At 39.7% G+C, this 8,050-nt stretch overlaps 1 pseudogene; it reads right to left on the reverse strand.

The window, feature by feature from the left end:
- Window positions 1-7,131: 7,131 nt before the first annotated feature.
- On the reverse strand, window positions 7,132-7,563 carry LOC102831742 (annotated as a pseudogene).
- Between the last annotated feature and the right edge of the window lie 487 nt (window positions 7,564-8,050).

Genomic DNA, 8,050 nt, shown 5'->3' on the forward strand with positions numbered 1-8,050 from the left:
CTAAGTAATTCTTTATATGTGGTTCAGCGTTCGGGGACCAGCCCCTGAGCCTGCTTGGTCGGGTATTCTGTGTTGTTGTTGGCGGAGCTCTCTGCTATATGTCCACCCGATCCGCCATCTTGTTTGTTCTCTCCATTTTTGATATTTTATTATTAATCATCTGGACCTCTTTTTGCAGGTTTTTTTTTATTGTTTCCAGTGCTGTATTGATCGTGTTTGATTGCTCTTGTAGTACTTTCCTGACTTCTTCCTTGTTTTCCTCCAGCCCTTTTCAGAGTATTTGAATTTGTTTCCGTATCATTCTTCTGAATTCCTTCTCAGGCAAGTCCAAAACCTGCTCTTTCTCCTCTGGGGAGCCTTTGTCTGTCACAAGCTCATTTGTCTCAGTTACTCTTTGCTGTTTTTGGTCATGTTTTGAGGTGTTTTGTTGTGTTTTTTGTTTGTAATTTCCAGTAGTTATATGGGTTTTTAATGCTTACATGGATGTTTGTTGCTGTGTCATTAAGCTTACTGGGTGTCTCCTGGTGAATATGATCAGGAGATAGCCTTCCCTTTTCACATGTAATGCTTTGCTTTTTTGTTGTTGCTAAGTGCCGTTACAGGGTTTCCAAGGAGCAGCTGGTGAGTTGGAACTGCCTCCCCTAACGGCCCAAACTGATGTTGCAGTTTACCACATTAACCCACAGTGCCATACCAGAATGCTTAGCAGCTGTTATTGGCTCTTTTCTCAATGGTGAAATATTATGGGATATGCTTGTAGCTTGGCTATATGGCCACAATTGCTGTCTCTTCTTGGGTAACATAGGGAGAAAAAGCTCTCACATCCAGGAAAAATGTGTGCTTGAAAGGACCACAAGCAGAAGCAATATAAAAACTGAGACAAAAAAATACCACTTTGAAACAAAAATAAAACTGTGGTCGACTGTCCAGTCACCTTGCTACACAGGCAGTGTGTGTGCACCATAGAAGCCTCCAGCAGTGGGTGGGGGTGTCCACTCGCTCAGGCCCCTCCTCTAGTCACCACTGTAGAGGTGTGCAGAGAGATATTGAGAAGTTACTGGGAGAAAGATTGTCTACTACTTTTGTCTCTGAAGGTTATTTAGGTAACCGTGTGCATAGCATAATTCTCGAAATAGTTGCATCATTTTATGTTGGAGTTTTACAGATTGTTCATATGGTTTGTCTGTCAGGCCAGATCTACCTTTTTCTTGCTGGATGGACTGGAGTAAAGGGTCCCGCACAAGTTAACTTTAGGGCTGGGACCCAGAGGCTAATGTTAGAAGCAGCCACCAAGAAATTTGCCATTGCCACTGATGGGGCTCTTTCTGTGCAGTGAGAAAACTGTGGGCTCAACACTGGACTTTTTGGGGGTGTGCACCAACCTGCCTAAAGGCATTCGGGCTGGGCAGACAAGGTGTGGCAGGGAAGAGGAGGAAAAAAATGTGTAGAATTCCCCCACACCTCCTTTTGCAAATGTCACTGTGTAGCTTTTAGGGCTGGTTCACTGTGCTGGTCTGCCTGAAGCCCCGCCCTCTGAACTCTGCCTGGGCAGGGTGGCCACAGAGGGAGTCCCGTGTCTCAACCGATACCTAAATCCCAATATTTTCCTTTATACCATGATTTTTCCACTGGCAGGTGCGGGAAACTGACGCCCTGTACCTTATGCTAGATCCAGAGCTCTAGTTCTGTTCCGTTAAAGCAGCTTCTCTGGGTTTTCAGACCCTCCCCCATAGAGCCTGTCCTACCTGACAGCTCTGCCGCCTCCAAAACCAGAAGTCCTGGTTAATTGATTTTTGACATAAAATGTAAAAAAGATATCTGTGGTTTGCAAAAAGGATCTTTGTTATTGTATAAGAACTCAAACCAGGAGACCTTGTTTAATCTCAATTGGGGACATAATATTGGATAACTCAATTTTTTTTTTTCACTCTGCACTCATGATGATTTTGGTTTCTTATCTAAGCATCCATTGTCAAAAACATAGCATTATTTCTATGTTTTGTTTTAACAGTTTTATGTTCTGAGGAACACATTTTTCACAAGTGTTATTGTTCACTTTGTAGGCCTGTCTACTATTTGGCACTAAGGGGATCTATGGGAATGAATTCAGTTCTAAACTTTAAGGGTCATCGTCTTTAATTTCCACCAGACTCTCTCAGATTGATAAATCTGGCCTTTTCTATGAATTTGAATTTTGTTCGACATTTTTCTTTCACTCTGTTCTAAATCAGAGTAGTTGGTAATCATAATCAGATAACATCTAATTCTTTTGTTCTCAGGTTTGTGGAGACTATAGTTTCTGTGATCCATTAATCCTTTGGACTAATTTTTTCCTTGAGTCTTTGATTTTCTTCAGTTGTCTTTGCACTGGATAGATAGAGACCAATAGTTTTATCTTAGATGGTTGCAAGCTTTTAATACTACACTCACTAGTTACCAGAGTAGGATATAGAACATTGTCTTTATGGACTATGTTATGCTAATTGACCTCAATATCCACCAAGACTAGGTTTCTAGCCTGAAAGCCCAATAATTCAGTCCTTGGAAGTATTTGTTTATTGCTAAGACAGTTTTTCTGTGTCCCTCTGTGTGTTCTATTATATACATGGACATTTGTATGTAGAAATATCCACAGCCAACCTGCATATTCTTGTGGTTATAGTTTCATATGCCATCCCACACCTCTTCTATTTACATATTTACCTATGTACCTATTCATGAATTATTATTATTTTTTTTTAATTACTGTTGCAATTGTATTTATCGTTATTGCCTTTATTTTTGCATACCTCTCAGATTTTTCTTTTGCCTTGGTCATGCTGTGGTGACTTCCCACTGTTTTAACCTTTTTCAAAGTTAACATGTGCCTACCTTTTTTCTAGTGATTTTCCCTCCCTGCCCCTTCCTTCCCTGGTAACCTCAAAGAATGTTTCCTTCTTTGTAAATATCTTTCTTGACTTTTTATAAAAGTGGTCTCATCCAATACTTATTGTTTTTTGATAGCTTTCTTTCACTCAGCATAATGTTCACCAGGTTTATTCATGTTGTGAGATGTTTCACAGGGTCTTTACTATTCTAGCATTGCACAGTATTACGCTTTATGTATATACCAGTTTGTTTATCCATTCATTCATCCACTGATGGACACTTAAGTTGTTTCCATTTTTGATATAATGATATAATGAACATAGATGTGCTATATCTATTCTTGTCACAGTTCATATTTCTCTATGATATACATACCTTGAAGTGAGATTGCTGGATCATATGGTATTTCTAGTTTTATCTTTTAAAGGAAGCTGCATACTGTTTTCCATAATGGCTATACCATTTTTCAGTCTCACCAGCAGTGTTGTTGTTGTTAAGTGCCGTCGAGTCAGTTCCAACCCATAGCGACCCTGTACAGGATTTCTGAGGCTGTAAATCTTTACGGGAGCAGAAAGCCTCGTCTTTCTCCCACAGAGTGGCTAGTAGTTTCGAACTGCTGACCTTAAGGTTCACAGACTGATTTGTAACCACTACACTACACCAGCAGTGTATGATAGTTCAAATCTCCCCAAAAATTCATCATTAGTTGTTTTCTGCTTTTTTGATCAGTGCCATTATTGCTGGGGTGAGCATCTTTTTAATGACTGGCTAATAAGCCCTGGTGTGGCACTGTAAGATAAGCACTGGACTGGTACCCCAAGGTTGGCAGTTCAAACTTAGCAGCAGTTCTCAAAAGCCTTACACAGGTTTGATGAATTGGAACTGACTCTACAGCACACAGCAACAACAAAGGCCAATGGTTGCAGGCAGTTTTTCATGTATTTATTAGCTGCCTAAATGTCTGCTTTGAGGAAATGTCTGCTCATGTCCTTTACTAACTTAAAAGTTGGATTATTTATATTATTGTTGTTGAGACTTTTCTAGAAATTTTCTATACATTTTAGAGATTACTTTCGTCAGATATATCATTGCCAAAAAAATTTCCCCAGTCTATAGAATCTCTTTTTACTCTTCAGAAGATGTCTTTTGATTCACAAAAGTAATGTTTGTTGTTATTAATTGCTGTTGAATCAGTTCCAGGGAGCAGCTTGTGGGTTTGAACCACTGACCTTGTGGTTAACAGTCCAATGCTTATCCTACAGAGCCACACCAGGAGTCCATTTTATGTTTAAGAGATTCCAATGGTCTAATTTATTGGTGTTAAGTGCCGTTGAGTCAGTTCTGACCCATAGCGACCCTGTATAGGATTTTCTAGGAACCACCAAACTTGTAGTTCAAACAGCTTTGCAGTCTAGCGCATTAACCCATAGCGCCACACCAGAACTCTTATTGTTATGTGCTGTGGAGTCGGTTCTGACTCATAGTGACCTTATACTCTACGTGGTCTAATTTAGTAGACTCCAAGTTTCTAGTGTGTCCTGGTGTTGTGCTGTGGGTTAATGCACCAGATTGCAAGGTTAGTTTGAACTGCAAGGCCGACGGTTCAAGCTCACCAGCCGCTCCTCAGAAACTCTATACAGGGTCACTATGGGTCAGAACTGACTTGATGGCACTTAACAACAGCTGTCTAATTTATCTTCTGCTTGTGCACTTTTAGTTATGTTTTACAGACGATGCTATAACTCAGGATCGCTAAGTTTGCCCCTATTTTTTCTTCCATTATCTTTATAGTTTAAGGCTGTATATTTAGGTCTTTGATCTATTTTGAGTTAATTTTTATGTATGGTGTGTTACAAATTCTATTTTATTTTTCTGCAAATGGATCTCCAGTTTTACCAACACCGTTTATTCAAAAAGACTATCACTTCCCCTTTAAATTGATTTTTACCCTGTGTCAGGAGTCCTGGTGTGGCACTGTGGGTAAATTCGCTAGACTGCAAAGTCAGTTTGAACCACAAGGTTATGGATACTCTATAAAGACAGGGGCACTATGAGTTGGAACCGACTCCATGGCACTTAACAACAACAACAAGCCTTTTGTCAAAATTCAGCTATTCATAGGTCGATCAGTTTGCTTATCTGGAGTTTCTTTCCTTTGCAAACAAAGTTGTTGTTGTTGTTAGTTATCATCAAGTCAGTACTGCCTCATAATGAAACTACGCACAACAGAATGAAACACTGATCAGTCCTGAGTCAACCACACAATAGTTGCTACTTTGAGGCCATCACTGCCACCTCTGTGCCAATCCATTTTGTTGGGGGTCTTCCTCTTTTTCTCCGACCCTCCACTTTATTAAACATGATGTCCTTCTCCAGGAACTTGTCCCTTCTGGTAGTATGTCCAAAGTATGAGAGATGAATTCTGGCCATCCTGGCTTCCAAGGATCGCTCTGGCTGTACTTCTTCCCCCACAGATTGTTGGGGAAGGCTCAGGTGGGACATGTGGGAAACCCACCCTATGGACAGGTCTACCACAAATGAGTTGGTATTTCTGTGACTCTTGGATCTTTCCCTATTCTGTGGACATAGGGATCCCAGGAGCTCTTGCCCTCTTTCCTGAATTTTCTCTTCTAAAGTCTGGTTCATGTCGTGTTTACCTTGCTTCACTCTGGGTATGTCTACACAGTATTTTGTCTTCTTTTGGGAATTCTATGAAGTTGCCTTTCTGTACTCTTCACCTATAATTGCTCCTGGCTTTGTCTTAAGATGGCCATGCATGATTAGCAGAGTACCTCCATGCTGTTTCTCTCCACATTTGCTGTTTTCAGTCAGTTTCTTCTTTCAGTTGTTGTGCAATTTAATTCGTCATAATTTTACTTGATGCTTAAGGTTCCAAGACTATCATCTGTATCTGTTTCACTTTGTTTTGGGGCTCTTTGCTGTAGAGAAAGGGTTGTTGTTGTTGTTGTTAAGTGACCAACTCATAGTGACACTGTATAGGGTTTCTGAGGAGTGGCTGGTGAGTTTGAACTGCTGACCTTGCTACTCAAACCAAACTTGTAGTTGAGTGATTATCCTACAGCACCACAACAGGACTCCTTTTTTCTGCCAAAATTCATAACATAATTCATGGGTCACACAAAATTACCACCTTAAAAGCTAGCCTGCTATATTTGGTCATACATTTAATTAACTCACCTCAAAGGAGCTCTGGAGTCCTGGTGTGGCACTGTGGGTTAATACCCTGGACTGCAAAGTTGGTTTAAACCACAAGGTTGGTGGTTCAAGCTTACCAGTTGCTTCTTGGGAACCTTATACAGGGTCGTTATGGGTCAGAACCTACTCAGTGGCACTTAATAACAACAACAACAAAAGGAGCTTGGAACATAGTGGTTATGAGTTGAGCTGCTAACCTCAGGGTCAGCAGTTCAAAACTACCAGCTATTCCACAGAAGAAAGATGAGGCTTTCTGTTCTCATAAAGATTTACAGCCTTGGAAATCCTTTGCAGGGTTGCTATGAGTCAGAACCAACTCTATGGCATGTAATGAACCATAACCAGCCAATGTGATGCCTGGAACTGCAGTTGCCTTGGCAAGGCCAGATCAAATGATTTTGTGGGCCTCATAGTGATTACAAATGCATGGTTAAACAAAGACTATAAACGAATATTTACCATTTCTATTGCATGTAACACATAGAAATGGCTTTTAACAGAAATTCATCAACTCCCCCCACCCTTTTTAAAATTTAAGTACAGGTATTAAAACAATTCTGAACATATTTTTGATACTTTTAGTAGTCAGCAATCACACAGTTCCAAAAATTAACACAATTGCAGTAATATTCATTCTACTTGCTGCTTTAATCAATTTAAACTGCAGCTCTTCACTAAGCAAGATGGATAAAACATGCCCTTGATGATTTCCTCCTGGAGAATGGTTTTCAGAACACACATATTTCCACAGAAACCTGACATTTCTCCAATGAGCTTTCATCTTGTAAACCTGAATTCTATTTTGAGTACTTCAGGTTTATGCTTAAATGACAGTGCCTTGATAAAAGAGAATTGCTGCATTTTTTCACTTGTGACCTGAAAACATAATGGGTGTACGTAGATTAACTGTTTCTTATAAATGTCTAGGTCATGCTTACCAGCTGGAATTCTTACAGTTAATATGTGGATATTTTGCACTGTGATGCTTAATCAAGACATTAACATGAGTAGAAGGTTGTTGATTTAAGACAAGTTAATACACTAAAATTAGTTGTTGTATGTTTATCCTTCTGGTGCTGTGGAAGATTTATATTTTCTTTCGATATCATTAGTTGTCTTAGCTCTCGAAACACAACTTTAATGCTAAAGGTATTTTGCCATTTTGCTAATACTGGTATGCTCCGTGCATCTACCATGTCACTGGAATTCTTTATTCCATTCGTATTAATTTTTGGTACAAATCTAACTGATAGAAGGAAGTGCTTTAGGATATTTATGTGCACATTCTACTTTCAGGCTATATATTCTGTTTTCATAATTTGTCCTTGGAAGCCCAATAATCATGCCAGTCCACCTACCTTGTAAGTGTCATATCTTCATCATCTTCAAGACCCCAGTTAACTGTACTCCTTTATATCCTTCTTGAAGTTCTTCCAACAAGTGAAAATGAGGAACTTTAACTCCTGTGGAGACCATCATCTTCTCCTGCAGCCTGATTCAGTCTGCACTGCCTTTCAATTGACAGTCCAGTGCTTATCCTACAATGCCACACCAGGACTCCTTGCCATGTATTGTTATTGTTGCTAAATGCTATGGAGTTGGCTCCATCTCACGATGATTCTGTATAGGGTTTCCAAGGCTTCATAAGCCTTTGCTAGGGGCACTAAATTGGTTCCTTTTTTTTCCCCCCCGATGGTCTATATAAGAGGGTGAGTCAAACAGTATCCACACTCTGGCTATAGAATTTATTTTAATCAACTCTTAGAAAATTCACATACATAATTTTTGACATAATCTCCTTGATTTTTAATACACTTTGTCCATCTGTCAACGAACTGTCATATTCCCTTATTTAAAAAATGTTTTAGGCTGAGCTGTGAACCACAAAGATCACACCACTATCTTCACTTCTTCATCAGAGGTGAATGTTTGCCCTTGATGGGCTGCTTTCAGAGAACCAAACAGG

Source organism: Chrysochloris asiatica, unplaced genomic scaffold (genome assembly GCF_000296735.1).
Source record: "Chrysochloris asiatica unplaced genomic scaffold, ChrAsi1.0 scaffold00062, whole genome shotgun sequence".
NCBI classification, from domain to species: Eukaryota; Metazoa; Chordata; class Mammalia; order Afrosoricida; family Chrysochloridae; genus Chrysochloris; species Chrysochloris asiatica.